The sequence below is a fragment of the Bombus fervidus genome, chromosome 1, assembly GCF_041682495.2.
Source record: "Bombus fervidus isolate BK054 chromosome 1, iyBomFerv1, whole genome shotgun sequence".
NCBI lineage: Eukaryota > Metazoa > Arthropoda > Insecta > Hymenoptera > Apidae > Bombus > Bombus fervidus.
Window position 1 is genome coordinate 5,389,621 of NC_091517.1, and position 19,740 is coordinate 5,409,360.

Sequence of the window (19,740 nt, forward strand, 5' to 3'; positions counted from 1 at the left end):
GATGTAGCTTGATAAGAATTTCAAACCACAACAAAATCCTTAACTCTGGTAAGAATTCCAAATCCAATTTTAACTCTATTAAACTCTATTAAATCCAACCATTTTATATCGAGATAAAACCAAACTAGTTTGCTACAAGAGTGACATGGCTAAAAAATTGTATAAAATGTCCTTCAGATATGGACAAAATTCCAAACCTAACTCAAATCGTACAAAATCAGGTCGATTCAAATCAAATCAAACGAAACCAAGCTGAGCCAACAAAACGATAGTCTACGATTTAATTCAGATTTAAAGAGATTTCCAATTTTATCTCAAATCGTATTAAATCGAATCAATATACACCAAATCAAACGAAATAGACCACACAAGACGTCTTTGTAAACATAGTTCAAACGTAACACGTTTCACATCGCGATCTTTCGTTCCATCCTAATTTGCATTAATCGGTAGTTTAACGTGGAACAATCTTGCTGCTATCGTTGGACAACGAATCGCGTTTTACATTTCCCACGAATCTTTTTGAGACTCGTGCATCGGATAACTGCGACACACGGGGAAACGGTTTCGATGCGAATGATGCAACGACATCGCTATACTCCGATAAACGACAATAGTAGACACTACTCCGCGGTAATCGTCGCTAGAATATTCATGAATCGCGGCACAGCTACGGAGACGTTGAAAAAAAAAGAGATACGGCACAGAGGGGAGAGGGGATCGTTGAAAGAAATCCGATAAAAAGCAGGTATGAAACTGTTCTATCGTTTATACTAGTGCCGACCGTAGTTCACGAAATATTATATTGTATATTGTACGTTGAGCGAAAAAAGTAAAACAAGTTTTCCCGGATAATAAATCTTCGTAAATGACAAATGTGGAATAGGGCTTGAAATGAAACGTAATTGTTCGACGTTTGTGACAGGTCTGAATTAAAAGATTTATGTATATACAAAAATTTATATTGTCGGTTTGCTACAACAGTGACAGGTCTAAAAAAATTGCCTGTTTTGAAATATGTGCAGTTTACTTTAAATATGAGCTATTTAATAGAATGGAAGACAAAATTAGAATTATACAATTTAACGTTTATATTAATTTTTTATATTGCGCACAATTTCACAATTCAAAATAGGCTTATTTTAACTCATTATCTTAGAAGCAAAGTAAGCAATATAAATAAACGACATTTCCTGACAGACTTGGAAGCTAAAGAGTATTATTAACTAAATTATGAGAGGAAACAGATATTTTCAGAGAGTAATTACGAATAATCAACTTCAAATTTTCTATCTCAAACCGATTTCCTGGAGAAATCTGTTTTCTTTTTTTCTTTCTCGCTCTCTTAACTGCTAACAAATTGACAATATACAGATGTACTTGAGAATCTTGTAGCTCGACAATTTTGTTATCCTTTTTTAGAAAATTGCAAAAGTCGAATATCTGGAAAGGAATCAAAAGAGCGTGCGCGTTGCAGAGGGTCTTCTACGAAGCAAAGTCTCTCACGGAAATATAACGGTAAACTACGGCAGCCGGTGCCCGTTCCACGCATACCATAGTGAACAGTCCGCTTCTTCTGCTTCTTATTCCTGAATTCCGCTCGAGCCTGCGCTACGACGATGCACATAATATCCGCAAAACAACAACTTTCGCGTCCGTATTAAATTAATATCGACTCGCCTCTAATTAGGCCAACCAATTAGCGAATTAAACTTTTCTGCCAACCATGCACCAAATGAAAGAGACGAGAAATAGGCGATTTCTTGTGATTCACAATTCCTGTAATCACCTTTTTCAATAACGAGAGATTCGTATTTATCCAGGCAACGCCATATTTTTCTCGTTTTAACTTTTATCTTCCTTTGTAAGAACCAGATAAAAGGTATCTGAATAAATGAAGCAGCATTTAGGAAACGACATGCAAATGAGATTAAAATACAGAGGCACGGGATTCAAGGGGGTTGACGATGATGCCTTCACGGCTTATAGTTCGCAAGAGATATTTACTCGGCGAAATTAGGGCGAGCAGCGTCGTAGAAGCCAAGGGCGATCGAACGGACATCTTCGAGCGCGAGGGCATGAATCCAATTACGTCGACTTTTATTTACAAGCGGGATACAATCAACGTTCACCCTCCCGCTGTCCGTACTTCGATTGCTTCCTATCGTATCCTATCCGATCCCTACGATATCTCACCAGGATCCTTTTGTCCTATTTCCCTCCCACGATGGATATTTTCCAACAAACTCTCTGGCTAATTTAACTACATGTACTAATACTATTCAACGAATCGTATAACGCGTTCCTTCTTTAATACGCATTTATACGGGATGACAAAATACTGCGACGGTATTTGTAAAACGCGGTAAACAGTATAGTGTGTATATGTAGATCAAGCTAACACAACTTTTGATCCTTTCTTCTGCAAATGCGATATTCATTTCTTTGTATTATATGCAATGTGGCATTTTAACACGTTTAAATTTTTCATATCTACAGGCCAGTTGCAAATGATGTAAAATATAATCGGTACAAAAATGTGGTTCGTAAGACGTAACTTCCTATAGCACGGAACGTATCTCCGTGTTATGTTGTATCAAGGCCAATTATACTATATAGTTACCTAAACACCGTACATTTTAACGAAGTTACAATAACGTTGATGAAAATTTCTCATCATTGAGAATAATTACACGCTTTTTTCAGAAATGTGAAATTCTCCCAGAGATTGAAGTTAATGTTCGCGGTTCGTGCAACGGTCGACAGGTACGAAAGACGAAGAAAAGAGCAGCCGAGATTTTCCACGTCTCGAATACGGACAGTCAAACGAATGAGTCCCCGGGACTTTCAACGTCGGTACGTTCCGAGCTCAATTTCAGCTCAATTACCGTAACCAACCTTTTTATTATTTTTACCTGCTGTTTGCTGGTTTCTCACTTTGACAATTTCCCTGTCCTTAAATCTGAGCCACAATTTCGCTATCCAGGCAATTTGCTCTGTTTTGACCCTACGTTGGATATATTTCATCTATAACCCAATATTCGCCATTCCGTGCCGCGGAAATTGGACAATCGATAGCGACCGCAATAGCTCGAATTACGAGTAAAATTCACCATCGGATACGTTTTTTTTTCGGATGGCACGGGGATATCGAGTGAAATTCGAGCAACCTTCGAGCCGCTCCCGTTCACGTTCAAACGGAGGTACGATAAAAATACCAGGATCCCTGCAATTTTAACGAACCTCTTTTTCTTGATAAACGCTATAGGAGGGATACTCGTTGAATACCAGCGAACGCACGCGTGGAATAGACGAGAGCTGAGAGAAATGTACTTGTCATGTTTATCTATGTTCGTCATACATGATAAATATAGTATCGTATACACATAATAATATATTATTGTCTTCCAAGAGGTTTGGAAGACAATAGTATCTTATTTTTCGAAACTTCAATTTATAGTCTACTGATTGCAAAAAAAAAGATAGTACATTTGCGAAAAAACAAAAGTTTGAATGGTAGAGAGGAAAAACACCATAATTTTATAAAATTGAATTATAATAGACAAGGACAAAAAATAAATACAGTATGTAACCTACAATAAACAAGTTATATCAACGTGGTAAAAAATATCTAATATAAAAATTAGTAACCCTCGCGTACGCAAATACCAATTTTAAACTTCCTTTTATCCATCACTTATGCTACAATCAATTACTAATTTATCAATTAATTTATTCATTTGAGTTCAATACGAGCACTATTACCGCAGACGCAGCAAGCTGTCTGGATACTTGAGAACGATAGTGTACGTGTTCGCGTGCGCCCACGACCCCATTACAGCGAGATATGTACTTCGAAGTTCGCTACGGACCTTCTTTTCAAGCCTTTCCAAGGTTGCTGCATTCGATTAGGCAGCTCTAAAATCGACCACGACCATGATGGCTCCGTAACAGTTCTACTCTGAATGAGAAACGAGCCTGCCTCTGATTCTGGTTGCTCTCAAACCATGGCCAGAAAGTTTCACGAACACGATGGAACCACGGATCCATTAGAGATCCATTTAAAAGTGTCCCCTTTGTTCCAATAAATACTCGTTATTCGAATATTCCCTCTCATTGTTCGGTACGAATTAACGCTCGTTACGAGAGCTCGTGGTTTCCGGTCGAGCGCTGAAACGAGGGAAACATTTTTGAAGTAATCGCGTATGTTGTCGTCAGAATTGACAATCGTGCGTCTTTGTTACGTTGTAAAGACTTGATATTTTAATATAACTTTTATAGTTAACTTATTTGAGTGAGATATTTATATCTTCTATTATTGGAATCTTATTTGTTTATGAGAAAAGAAGTTCCAGTTGATTATGGTTTCTCATAAGAGTCTATGAGTTAATGATTGACATAATGGATTGTCCATCTGTTCTCTAGCATTTATAGAATAACATAGTATCGTAATATAACAGAGTCGAGTGATGAAGAAATAAAATGAATTAAACTGTATAGTAGAAGATTAAAGAATTCAGTTGATTTTACAATTCAGTTCATTTTTATTTAGAAATATCTTTTTTTATGGTTCCAGATTGAGTGATGTTGTTGGAATTTCTCTTTCAAATTTCCCAGATATTACAATCACGTATAACGGTTAAAATAGTCGAATTCTGTCGTTTCTAAACCAACAAGTGAAAGTAAATACATGCAATTAAGAAAAGGTAAATCGTGTAAACACGAAGTTTCGGAAAGAAGTACATAAAAACTATTCTCGTTTCATGTTTTATTCATCTAGCATGTTTAAATAATGACTCGACGGAGTTCAATTTATTCCGTTCATGTTCGGAAAATGGACTACATATTATTGTTACACCGTGTCGAACTCGATCGAGTCGTAGGCATTCGTTGCCTCTGACAAATTTCTCGCATATCTGACCGACACACCGGCTAATTCGCAATCTAAACTGCACACTAGTGCACACCGGCAATCATCTGCACGGATTCACGTGGGAGCACAGTATATCTAGTGAGAGTAGACGATTGAAACCGGTTTCTCCTGCTTTCAGACCGAGTAATTTCGTTAGTTCGCGCGGCATCCTCTTCTCTCCTCGTGCCACGGACAAGGGAGAAAGCTATTTCACCATCACGATCACTCCCGTTCGACTGCATCGTTCTCAAATTGTCTAGCTTCAAAGAATTTCTAAAACGTTCAGGTTTTTTCATCGTCTTCCATTATATTTTCTATTTCTTTATTTTGGTAGGCACCTTTTATTCGATATACACGATTGTTTTTGTAATCAACGTTTTTGTTCTTTTTCTTTCTTAATTCGATTAGGTGATAGGGTAAGTAGGGTTCTTTAAGTCAGCGGAATATTTCAATCGAACAAATTACGATTATAAATAATTTTTGAGAAATCTACATTTGAAAATACGATGTTAATGATTGACGTGACAAACACACTGAAATATATCGTATGCTTATATTTATCGAGAAACTTCTACTCATCAAAACGGAAGGTGTTTGTTCAACTAATCTTAACATTGTCAGTTGTAATTATTATAATTCAGTAACATACGTATATTACATTATTTTAATAGATTCAAATGTAGCTGATACAGTGAGACAAATATCCGAATGATCTACTTTTCGGATTCTGAGGAAACTTGATATTAGCGAAAACGATCTACTCGGATAAATCGATGGTTGAGTATCAAACTTGTGACGAGCTGGCGTTCCATAATGACGAAGGGAACCTTGTAATGCTTCCTCGACCATGTGGTTATCGATTATAAAATGTAAGAATGATCCATCAAAAATAGAACGCTGCAACAGTAACACGACGCCCTCAAATACGAAGATTCAATCTACAAGAAGCTAAGGGAAACGTTCGAACGATAAACAATTGCCCTCAAAACGTCGAAAAAACTTAGTAAAATTTTAAATAAATTATCTAAAAAAAAAACCATTCGAGGAGTTAGAATGATAAATGGCGTATGTAAGTGCCGGAAGCGAAGATTTTCAGCAGAAACTAACTAATTCTAATTTATTTCTGATACTTACTTCATTCATCACTTGAACGCTATGAACATACAATGATTATCATCGATAAAAAAAAAAACGCTTTATTCTAAAATAATGGTACACATGTATAAATATTTGTTATCCGCTATATAGTAAATTTACATCTCCTTTCACTAAGAAAAGGTCTTTTGCTCGTTTCTTTAACGCTTATATCATTTACCATTTCGACTCCTCGATTTATCTGCTTATCGAAAATACTCGTAATCCTTTACGAGAGTGAGAATGAAAATGCGCAACGACGAAACGTCGTAGGCAGACGAAGGGAAACCCTCGAAGAGACGCGGCGTCGCGTCGCGCCGTTGGCACGGTCGACGGCATCGCTCGTCGTCGCGCGAGCATTATGGGACGCCTTGAAGTAGTTTACAAGCAGCTTGAAACTCGACGTCGAACGGAACGAGAAGCGAAACCCGCGGGGCGGCCCCAACCGGAGAGAAGCAAGATTAATTAGATGCCGATGACAAAGCGGGAGCGTGTCTTCACGCGCTCCGCTCGGGCTGACGTTCATGGCCCGATAAACTTTGAAATTTTGACGACGCTCCAACATCCGGCCGCACGAAGCCTTCTTCCCGCTGACAATGCCTGCGCGATAAGGCTATTGATTCGGTCCTTGCCCCGACGGGGAAAATTGAACAGTCGATTAAATCTTCCTCGCGTGGGCGTTCCCGAAATTCCCGGGCGAGCTCAATCGATGTTCTTGCTTCGACCAAAATACAAATCTATTTTGTCTTTCTATTCTTCTTTTTCTCTGTATGTTTTCATTTAGTGGTTCGGATGTGAAAGAAGAGAATAACGAAGACCATTATCGTTGAGAGGAAGTAGTTTAGCATGACATAGGTGAGAAAGGAAGCGACTTGTTATATGCACTGTTTTGGGCCCAAAGAGTATGAAGGTTCTCGAGATACAAATATGTGCACGAAGTTTTGCAAAAGGTCAGTGACATAGTTAGACCTATGATAATCGATATTTCTGGAACATTCAAGAGGGTGGTAAACATGGATAATTTCAAAAGCAAATAATTGCATAATCTTGGCAATGCATTCGTTGTTACTAAAGTACAATTACATTATCTCTAAAATTCTACAAAACAATGCCCATTACTTTCTTCAATTTTCCAAGTCATTTTATCGAATTGTACATCTCAACGTGGACGTGGTAATATTGGATTCGATGACAGTGTATTAAATTCTCAAAATCATGCTCTATAAAAGCTAGAAAATAATACAGAAAATCTTATTTTTGCACGCGTTAACGCGTTAAATAATTATGTAACGAGCGAGAGATCGAGTTGAAAATTTCATAGATTGATCGAATGTTCGAACTAAAAAGGTATATCGAAAGAGCCGCATTCGTCCCGTGACACTGTACAATAACAAACAAGTGTAAAGAGCCACGACGTGTGTCGTACATCCATACGTCGACGAGAAAGGCATTAATGTTCGAGCACGTGACGGAAACCTGTCGCGCATCGATCGTCGGGACAAGGCTATGGACGTCGGGAAGAAGACGAAGAAATGACCCTCGACGAGAAAGCGGGATACACGAGCGTCGAATGGATCGTGGGGCGCCTGAAACCCCATCAGACTATAGTTGCCAAGGGTTCACGCGACACAATAACCAGAGACACGAACGTGAATGCTCGGGACGCGTGTATTTGAACACGATACGTGTCTCGAGGGCAGAGCTTCTCACTTCGTTCACACCCTTCTTCGACTCTAACCCCCGCGCTCTAACTTTCAACCTCCCTTCTTTTCTTCCCGTTCTCGACGACGTAATTTGTATCCTCGGAAATATCATACGACTGAAATTATCGCAGGACCGTTTACTTGTTGAGCTTTGAACGTGAAAATGAACATTTCCTCGGTGTTTCACATTTCTCCGGGCAAAATTATCTATTATAATTATCAAGGGGACGAGTTACTTGAACATTATTAGTTGGTATAACGCCATAATAATATACTAACTAGTAATGTTAACGAATCAGCAAGTTGTAAATTACAGGTTATATACTTGCTTTTTATAATTTCATAATTTTATGTCCAATACGATATAATGTACGATAATTTGCGATATATAAAATTTCATTGGAAAATTTTAAATAATTCTTTATTATTATACAAAACGATTAAACAAAACTTGTACTGTTATAAAAGGGAATTTATTAGTATTCGAAGCATTTGACACGTGATTAGTAAAATTTCGCTATATAATAATATTAGTTTAATTGTACAAGAGTTCATGAATTTTTTAATATTTATCAAATACCTATTTTGAATGTAAACGATCTATCGAAATAATCTAAGAGAATTTTCAAGAAGGATAATACTTCAAGAATGAACGCTCGAGACGGCTTGGGAACGTTTCGGGAAGACCAGCAGACGGTCGAGTGATCAGAAAGCGAAAGAAAAGAATGAGAACCGCGGCTGCTACGAAAGAGGGAGCACCGTACGCCGCGAGGTTCAATGTCCTCGTCCTTAACGGTCGTCATCCTGGCAGTCCTGGTGGTTCTCGTGCATCCGCGGTCGAGACCTCGTGCTCGCTCACGCGCGCGCGCGCGCGTTCACGATCCTTATCGTTCACGAAGGACGATCGTGGAACCGAGACACGGCCAATGAATGAGAATATATACACGTACACGTCGCGAGTCTCGTTCGAACTATCGCGTCTGGAACGTGATTTTCGGCACGAAACTCCGTCATTCTCTTCGCGTGTCGTCGCGATTTCTCGCTGTTCCTCGCCTATCGAACAAGCAAACCGACAAAAAATGAAACGCGGCAGATATATCGTCGAAAGACACTCGATGAAAGAAACCTGAACGGACGCGGTCTAATGGTTATCCGAAATCGAAGATTGTCGACGACACGAACAAAAACGGCGTCAGGTTCCGCCGATCGAGATGTGACCGTCTCTCTTCCGATCATTCGGCCCGTTCGATCGGATATAATGGAGTCTCGGCGTTGTAAGCTATTACTTCAGATTTTAGATCGTATTTAAAAAACGCCTTTGACAGTTTTTCTTCTAGCCATCGATTCCAGCAAATTGATTTCAACCCTAATACTTTTACTTGAAGATTTTTTGTTGCAGTGTCGTATTACAACTAAACTTAACAAAGGGTTATCAGACTTCTTTTTCATCTTTTTATATTTTCATTACAACAAGACTTGTAATCTATTAAATCGCGGATGTTCATGCATTTATAAGAAATTTTCGAGAATATATGAAAGAAATAAAATATTCCCAGTAAGTACTCTTTTAGTAATAATAACAAACCTCTGACTTTAAATTCTATTACTCTAGCTACATTCATAAAACCAGAAATGTGTATAAACATTCGCAAACATTCACAATCATTCCTCGTTCTTATGGAAGAAATAATAACCAATAATTAGCCTAAATAGAGTGCTTAATGCGATAGTAATGTCACAACGTTCCAAGAAGTTAATTAGCGATCAAGGTTATTAATTTAAATGAGCCTCTTTTAATCGCTTAAAGTCGATTGTAAAAAAGAAACTTCATAGATTTAAAAGACACTAAAAATTTCTAACAAACGTGGCAATTAAACGAAATAACGAGACACACGATGGGAACGTGAGCTGAAAGTGTAGAGCACTTTGTTTGTTGTTACATCAGACAGGCGGTATTCGTGAGTTAAACACGCCAGAGTCGTAATGCCGTTTCGTGGCGTATATTATTATTTCTCACGCACGTGTTACGCCCCCGTCTCGGAAGATTAACGGAGTCTTGTACGACCTCGTGTAACGTTTACGCCCCGTACTCGCTTTCGCTTGACTTTCACCTCGGCGCTCATCTCTCCTACTCTTCGTTGTCAATAGAATCACGCACCATTATTTCGCTTCCTTGTTCTCGTTGAGAAGACGAAGGTTCGATTCCTGTAGCTAATTACCAGCGATTATTCGCTAATTATAATGTCTAATAGTAACGTCTCTTTTATTACTTCGAGTTTTAAGTCGTACTTAAAGCTTGAGTTACACGAGGAACTTTTAAATAACAAGACCATTAACCCCGTTATAATGAGTTGTTCATAAATATTTCATGGCTTCTATATTTATATCTGTAGTTGTATTTGTTTCATTCGTGATTTATATAAGGAAAACCAAGACCGTGGCACGATTAAGCGAACGGAATAAAAAAGCAATGTCGTTCGTGACTGACTTACGAATTACTTGTTCGATGCCAGCCCCATTAATCTTCACTGATGAAACACTTACCTGTAACAGACAGAATAAAATGTATTAATATATCTGACACGATATCGGATTTAAATATATTCCAAATAGAACTACATTTATTGGAACGAACGTTTAGTTAACGCGAACAAAAAATAATAGGTATTAAAAAAATTGATGAACTTATATTATATTACAGTTCAGTGTTTGTCCCCCGATAAGTTCAGATAGATAGAGGTCCGCTGTAATCAAACGTAATCAGAGATATTGACGAACAATATATACGATGGATATGCCAACATAAAGTTAAAAAATGCCAACTTGTCACATTCAAATTGTCCGCACGTAGGATCCGGATATCGTAACAGACGGTACACATCGGGAAGGCGATGGAAGACAGAGCAATTCCTGGAGGGCAGAGCGGAAGGGAGAAGCGCGAAGAACGGAAGAAGGGTGCTTCTTACCCTTGGTATTTCCGTGACCACAATAATCCGACAAAGCTGAACAAAGCGGTCGAAGGGATAAGAATAAAGCGACGAGAAGGAAGGAAGAACGCGGTGACGCGATGAGAACAGTTTCGAAGGGGCGAGCTCTAGTCAAGATGAGAGGAGACAGGTTGAAAGGGAACCGGGAGATGAGATCGAAGGGCGGAAAGTGGAAGAAAATGACGCGGTAGAACGCTACCATATCGCGGTATTTTAGCGTAGAGTCGAGAAACACCGATGGTATGGGGTTTGGTTCGAGTTGTCCCGACTAAGGGAACGCTCGACACCGCCATCACCGGCATAGCCAACAACCACCACCAGCATCGACGACTTTACTTGTCGCCATAATACCGTGGTGAAATTGCTGCTACTGCTCGCGTTATTACCTTACATGCCTGCATGTTGGCCAAAGTAACTTCGAATTCTTCTTCTCCACCTCCCGTATGATCCCTGTCTTCGACAGAACCCTCAAATTCTCGCCCCTTTGATTCAATGGACGCGTACACGTCGCGACGAAATTTCCCGATAAGTTGAGCGAACCCGGTAAAGTCGATCGACTTTCAACCCCGATAGCCCACGGGTAAGAAGTTCCCGAGATTCTCCACTGGCTGAACTGTCTCGGAAAGATATCTCCATCCCTCTGCTCGACCATACTCTTTCCAGGTTAAGTAAGAACGATTTCTGAAGTTGGTTTTAAATTAACGGGCTTATTCTCGGAGAAGGAAATTATTTATGGAACATGGTGATTTATTATTGAAGGGTAGAGGAATGATACAAGTGAATTTTATTTAAAAGATTTGAAATTCTATTTTAATTTTGATATATATATATATATGTATACTAAAATATATGTATGTATACTATATGTATATAATATATGTATACTAAAATTTTAAAAATGTTCAGGTACTGGTGTTGATTAATTTAGCTTCTGCACAGCTTATTATTGTGTGTTAATATTTAAAAGCAGATTTCTATCGCATTACACAGAGTATATCGAGGTTACTGATTGAACGGATGAAGCTCCAGGAAATTTGTACTTCGACCTGTTAATAATTACACCTCGCTTGACCTTGTTTTACGGGAATACGAATTCAGCAGAGTGCACGTGCAACTTTCCGCAGGATTTATTACCTCTTAGCAACAACGAAAGAGACAGAGAAATGCAATACAATCACCTAGACCTGTTTTATTTGTTCCTTTTCCGGATCGTGAAAATACTTTCACGGAACGGGACATTCTTCTTCGTACGTTTACTATTTCTGTCGCCTTGACTTGTTTTCGTGCCATGTACAGCTACGTATATTCCATTAATTTGTAAATAGCGTTTCCAATTTTATGGAAATCTGTATTCGGTTTATTGCTCACAATCAAATTGTCACAGAATTTTTTACAATACTTTATCCATATTAAGTTTAATTTTGTTGAGATGCACGAATAAAATATCGAGGAAGGGAGTTAAAGTGATTTATGAAAGATATAGATATTTTTTGACCTAATGACACAGTGAAGATAATGTACTAGAAGAAAGGGACAGTCGCTGTGTATCTGACACGCTATCCATTACAGTTATTGCGTTATATTATATTTACTGCCGCATAGATTTAAACTTCAAACGTTTCACAACGTAATTAGCACAACGGACTTATCAGTACTTTCTAATCTTTTATAATAACTTCTTAATAAAATCTTAACTTGTTTTACTTGATGCTTTAAAGTCATATTTTACGATATTTTGTAATCTAATTGGCCACAAGTGATCTAGCATTACATTCTCTGTTTACTAGTTCGCTTTGACCATTAAAAGACACGATTGTTATTTAACAAACAATTTAAACGCAACAAATTTTAACTTTTATTTTCGTTACAGTTTTAACTATAATTTTTATTACTGTCACCTTGCTCTCATTTCTGTGACCACCATTTAGTCGAATAACCGAAATAACAAGAAGGAAACCTTTCCAACTCTCGTAACGGTCTCGTCCTTAATTCTGGCCGAAATTGTGGCGTTATTCCGTGCACCGAAACAATCTTGTCCCTCGTATTTCTTCGGCAACACGAATGCACTCTTGCCTGTTCGTTCGCCAGAGTTTATCGCAACTAAGAATCGTCCCTGACTTCAGTAGGCGCGACAAGCTTCCTGCGTGATCAACATACTTCGCAACTTCAATTTCAAAGTAACTCGCCTTCCTTGGTATGTATGTTATCGAATCGTCGACAAAGCGGTCTGATTAATTGACGTACAAAAACAAGCCGGCCGATATGTGATAAAACACGCTCGCAATTTCATCAACTGGAAACGTCAGATATATCGCATTTAACGTAGAACATTATTCCAGATATAATAGGACATGATGTAAACAAGCTCAGGTTAATTGGATTCTGATCCAGACGATTACGGAATTGTGGATCTGTACATATAGATGGTCTTGATCGATTGAGACACATTCAGCTCTACTGAACTTATTGATAGTACGAAAATACTGTATTTTATGAAATATATTACAGAAGATCTGGACTGTTTCGCATGGTCGAGCTAATATCATTAGGAAGATTATATATTTTGACAAATTACTAATACCAATTGATTCTTCTACATAACTGAAAGAAGTTTATTAATGAAGGAAATTAAACTTTACGAGTAAAGTTACAAAAGAGATTATAATTTACAACTCGTCACTTGCCAATTCGTTAATATTGTTAGTTAGTAAACTACTGTACTAAAGGGTTCTGAAGTCCATAAAATTCGAATATAAAGAATCTTCATGTTAATTTTCTCACTGAGAACAGCTCTGAGTCCGCCAAACATTTAATTTTAGAATCGTCGAGTTCTAGAGTCCACAGAGTTCTCTGAGTCCCTAAGATCCACGTGTTTGGAGTTCGTGAAGGATCTTGAAATCTTTTGAGTCGCAGGAATGTTTCTCTCAGAAACTACACGGTGTCTGTATCGTCTTCCAAAGATCGAAACTCATCTGTATGGAATGCCATGAACTAGTAACGATCCGTAAATTCACAAACTCGAAGCTGATTACTTTGAATCTCACGAACCTACATTTTGTAACCCGCCAATGTCCATCTCGTCGGAGTCAAATTTCTATGCAATTTCGGAATAGTCCACGCCAGTTCCCACGAATTCAGAATTGTTCGTAGCGTGTTCCCCGCTGTAACATCAATCGCATATACGTTCGTTACCGGTCGATTCGGCTAGTCGAAAAGTTCGACGACCAAAAAGTTTCACGGACAACTTTTCAAACTTTCGGGAAAGCCTCCCGTGAGATCGTTGATCTAAATTAAAGGTCTGCTTATAGTGGCCAACGTCGTGCTGTTTAATCCATGAAATAACCGTTTCACCGAGGGACGGTTAACGTTTTTATATTTATCAACGATCACGCGACCCGTGTTCGACCTAGCTTCCAAACGAACGTGGTCCACGTAGCAACGTATTAAAACACTTTCCGCGTCGCGTTCATTTTTCTTTTTACATACTCTTTCTCAGAACACACTCAATCCTTTCCTGCATTATCAACGTTTTACCGTTTCAGTTCACCGTACAAACTCCACTTGGACATCGCTTAAAGCCAAATCCCTTTCCTATTCGAAATACAAAAACGTTATTTCAACGACCATGTAATAAAACGTCCCAAAGTAAACTACAGAGATTCCCGGAAGCATTTGAACACTTGTAGACATCAAACATTTCTTTCACAAATATATTATGGTACATGTATTATGTATTGATATAAATATCTTGACATAATATCAAGGTATTTTGTACAGAATAGGTGCATATTTCGCGAAAATTAGAAAGGCATTTCAACAATCAATCATCCGCTACATTAACTAAACTTAAATATTTTACACTTATTATATCCGTAAATCGACAAGTGTACCTCTCTCTTGGTGCACTAAGTAAACGTCCATCAGAGGATCGCTGTACCGGATTTTCTTGCCAGCGAACAGCACTAAGTAGCAAAAACTGGTTGCCCACTCGAATTCATTCTCCCGACCGCAATCCTAACGCATGGAGTAATACAAGCATACAGGCGAGTCGACGATGGTGGCAGGTTTCCCGACACACGTTCGACCAAAGGAGTCACGGGCGAGAGGACCTTGAGACCTTGACCCAATAACACCGTCGACATCTCGAACGGGACGAAGGATCAACGTCAACGGAACGGGTCGTCGAAATGAGTCGTTCGACGTATGGCTGGGTCGTTAAGCGGGTCACGCGACGACACTGAGCGACGACTTAATGCCGTTAACCCTATCGCAAGATCCGCTTCCGGCAACTTCCTCTTCCCGCCTTTGCTCCACCCACGTTGAGGTTCTCTCCATTTCCCCACTATCGTCTCAACCTTCTCGTACTCTCTCTCTCTCTCTCTCTCTCCCGCACAACCTCTTTGTCTATTTCCTTCTCCCTTGTCCTCCACGTCTTCTTCTTCTTCATCTTCTCCGTCCCCTTTACTCTTTCGTTCTTGGTTCGTTTCCCTTCTTCTCACGCTTCGTCCGGCGAGCTCAACGGAGTTCATTACCCACCGACTGGGATCAACGGGTCTGCCTTTAAATCTACAGTTAGGTACCTACCTGTCGGGAACGCTAATTAAGGCCTCGTAGCCAAACCGCTCTTTATCGCGCTCGCTCTACCACGGGACACCGGCCCGGCCCGTCCTCCCGTGATATTCCGGCTCCGTGACGCAACCGGAAACGAGCCGATCCATCGGCTAACATTATCGATATCGTCGCTCCTCCGCTCAATGATGGATGAAAAGAGAGAAATTCCGATAGATGCTTCCGGGGATACGACACGCTCCATGGAACACTGAGAAATTGCGAACCGACTCTTCTCGAAATGATTCTTGATAATGTTCACGAGTTGTTATCGGTTCTTGTTGTTTGTTTTTGCAGAATGTGAATTTTAATGTACGAATGGTTGGTTCTTGTTACAACTGTAGTTTAAATGGGCGAGATTTTATGATTAGACAAAAGATTTTCTAGTTCAATACAGACAATTAATTCCTTTGTTGAGCATGCCGTGTATATATCATGCGTGTTGTTAAAAATTCACTCTATTGGTCTCTGATCACATACAGGCATTGGTCGAAAAATATCTTTATTACAGTACAAATACAGTACAAATTGTATAATTTATATTGTCTTATCTTGGAGTATACTAAATTCATATTGAATCCTTGTAGGATTTTATTATAATGAAAGTGGACTATTCGTAAGATGTAAGAAAATGTATGAACTGTTCGCACAATTGACGAGAACAATTTTGTACCCGCTATCTATGAACGCTCATACTATGTATTCATAAAAATCTATAACTATTTTCTTCAAGCAACGGCAAATCATATGTTTCCTTACAATCTACTAAATTTATATCACGATTAATCTATCGTCCCACAAACGAAATCTTAAAGAACGTTTTAAGATTAAAAAAGAACAATTTAAACGTCGATACGAGGGAGACAAATTTCACGATACGTATGTACTACTTTCTTATTGTCTCACAACTGTGATCGTATCTTGTGTACCAACGATACGGTAAATCGCTCGGATGTACATTCTACATACGCGTGTATCGGTAGTCGTAACTCTGATCTCTCTTAATTGTTCGCGCGTTGGAAATCGTTTCAATTGAGCAGCAGAAAGAAAGGGGATTCATAAAAGCAGCGTGACCCACGCTCGCGCGGGTGCGAGAGAGTTGCAGGCCACGTAATTGCGCAATTATTTACGCGCTCCGGCTGGTCGCGCGTAACTGACCGTAATTACGGCAACACAATAACCGGAATGCAGTTGTATGATAATGAGGAAAACGAGCGTCTTACAAGGGAGGTGGTATCTCTCGTACCCTTGCGGTCGCGCCTCTCGAATAACTCGTTCCTAAACGAGGCGCCTCGAGATTCCCCGCGTAGATTCCACGAATCCATTTCACCCTCTGCTCTGCGAACAGGCTGCCGTCGTGTTAATACCCACTCAGCCGACACCTGTACCGGATATTACACGTATTTCAACGAGTGAACAAGCGTCGAACCGAGATTTCCATTCGAACTGAACGACCCCTTCGAACTTTCACTCAACGGATGGATGCTAGAATGGAACCGATCAAAATGGACAAAACCCATCTCTACCAGCTCATTCCGCAGCCATTCGAGAAGCGTCGTTCATAAGCAGGTGTAATATGGAATCTGTTAAATGTCGGTGGTCGACGAGTTGTAAAATGTGATGACAGTGGTTTAGGTTATTAGCGGTTAAATAAGAAAGTCGAGATGAAGTTGTTTAACGAAATCGAGAGTTTTCAATGAATGAACGTTTTAATGAATGGTTTGGCGATTACTGGTACTTGTCAGTAAAAGCTGCATAAGGTTTGACTGCAGATAACTAACCTACATCTAATGCAGATTTCTCAATACATGTGTCAGAATATAGAATGCTAATTAAAAGAATTTTATCGTGTATTTTTTATTATCTTTATGCGTTAATTGGCAAATTTACAAGTTCGATCTTCTCAAAACACAAAGCTTCGAACGAAACGATTTTATTGTAAATTTTCCACTTACTTTTGCGCGTAGAATCACTTCCTATTTAATTCTACCACGTATCCTGATGCATTCTATGTGTACATACACTGTAAAGTCAATGAAGCTTGAGAACTGACGTTATTGGCAACGGTTCAAATGGAAGTAAGCAAAACAATTCGCATAAGGGTGCTCGTATTACGACAACACTTCTACGATTAAAACCATCATGGTCAAAAAATAACTGTATTGCTCTTCAACCTTATAATCTGCGCTCGTTGAGACGCAGAACAAAATCGAGACGAAGAACCGGTTTGTCGGTGAATAGAGGTGAATTTCCCGCGGAACGAACCTATCAAGGTGTTCGAGTCTAACGACGTACTTCGCGGCGTGGCAAACGAGAAGGAAACACAGGACGAAGTGCCGCAGCCGTGCCGGCGGGAAACTGGAGCAAACTCAGCCGAGGGAGACCCCCGGGAAGAAGAGTCCGGAGAGTCTTGCTCGACAAAAACAACTTCTTCTCGACACAGTGATTTTTACGGCTGTCGCGCAGCAAAAGTTTCCTCGGCTGGTCGGCGATGACGTGGAAGTATGATAATACAATAGAGGGGGGGGGGTGAAATTGGCTCGAAAAGAATTACGAAAAACATTTTCACCGGAACGTCGACGTAGCTTAAGGATCCGGGATGAAGTTTAAATGAATTTAAGAGAGTCGATAGTGTGACTACGAGTGAAGGTGGAATCGATGTGCAGGCGATTAAAGCGATTCGATTCTCTAGGCGAGCACGAAGAAGAGAACGGACGACTGTTATCGAACACCGTTGCTGTGTTCTCTTACTCGAGCGCCAGAAATCGGCGAAATACAAATCGTCTCGAAGGTGAAATCGAACCTCGCCCGTTGCTCGTTTCCTCTCGCCGTCGTCCTCTCGAATCCAATTCCGAGGATTCCACACGAGTTACGAGCCCTTACGGAAATTATTTTCCGGAATCCGTATGCCATCGGGCGGTTTAAATTCTCATTCTGACGGTAGTTGCCTTGACTGAGTTGCCTGTTTCTACATTGCTTCTTCCAATACGCATGAATTCACGTGTAAAAATACACAGATATATTGCACGTAATAACTTACAATATCTAAATAGAATAGAATACTCGGTATAATATTTAATGGATGAGAGAAACTTTTGCTTAGATTTCTGTTTAGGATCTTTAGGTTATGTTCGCAGAAATTTGAGTCTGCATAAATATTCAGACTAACGTGTTCCTACCTATAGAAAAAGTTAGATAGGAATTTCAAATACACGTTCGCTACAGAGCAATCATTAAAAAAGACTTCTACACAAAGAACTTCTATCGTCATTAATTTGTCAAATTGCTAGGTTCCCCTAATTACGATAAGCATACGTATAGTTACTAATTACCCTAGTACCCATCAGATACGTGAAACAACCTCGTTAGAGCGAAACGGAACACGTGCTATAAGACACGCGTACATTCTCCATCAAACTTTTCTTCTTGGCCAGACAATAGAAGAACAACACCGACGATCCTTCGCCGAGATCGAGTCTAACCTTTCCAACTATATCGTCGGATCGATATGACGTATGGCAGAGAATCAATTAACTGTGAGGAGTCGCAAAATCGTCGTGACCCGTAGACGTAACGAAGCAGGACAGAGATAATACATGATATGCAATTATTGGTAACGCGAGAGCAATCACGACGACAACCGATAAAGAGAACGAGACCAAAGAAAAGGAAGAACGTGGCACGGGAGAGAAACTAGAGAAAGGGAGAAAGAGAGAAAGAAAGAGAGAGGGACAGAGAAATAGAGACAGAGAGAGAAAGAGAACAAGAGGGGCGGAGAGAGAGAGAGAGAGAGAGAGGGAGCGTCGCGCAATAAAGCACGGAGAGCGCAAAAGGACAAAGGTCGATCGTCAAATGCTCCCCCTCGACTCGTCCAGACTTCGCTTCCTATTTCGCAAATAGGGGGATGAATGCCGCGACGTCGAGAGACTGCAGTTAACCTCTCCAATTTAAACGCGAAACCTCTTCGATTCTTAATGGCCGATAAATCGGTTTCTCCCCGCTCTCGCAATCTGACCGCATCCTGTGGGAAACGAACGAGACAGCGAAAAAACGGACAAAGAAAGAAACAATAAGAAAGAGAGAGAGAGGGAGAAAGAGAGTAACAAAGACGAACAACCGAGTGAACCGAGCAGCGAAGCAGGAGAAAAGAGATTTTCGTCGAATGCATTCAACGAACTGCATCGGCAGTCAGGCAAATGGGAAAGCGACACGGGGAGGAGCGGAGACTGAAGAAGAATACGAAAGGTGGAAGACGAGGAGAGAAGCAGGGAAAGAGGAGAAGCGAGAAGACAGCGAATTAATCTCCCTATTAGCGGTCGCCAGTCTCAATTGCCTTCGTCCTCCCGCCTCCCTCCGCCTCCTTCTCCCTTTCGACCTCGTTCGCTGCCTACTACCT

General features: G+C 39.9%; 1 protein-coding gene across 5 annotated transcripts in view; it reads right to left on the reverse strand.

Annotated features, from left to right (window-relative positions):
- The window catches only part of LOC139991003 (uncharacterized), a 327,915-nt gene that overhangs the window by 165,346 nt on the left and 142,829 nt on the right, over positions 1 to 19,740 (reverse strand). Inside the window, exon 2 of one of the 5 annotated variants that reach the window (XM_072010744.1) lies at positions 10,242 to 10,293. The exons of the other annotated variants lie outside the window; for them this stretch is intronic. The gene's annotated coding sequence lies outside the window, so the exon portion shown is untranslated. The remainder of the gene's footprint in view (positions 1 to 10,241; positions 10,294 to 19,740) is intronic. 5 annotated transcript variants of the gene reach the window in all.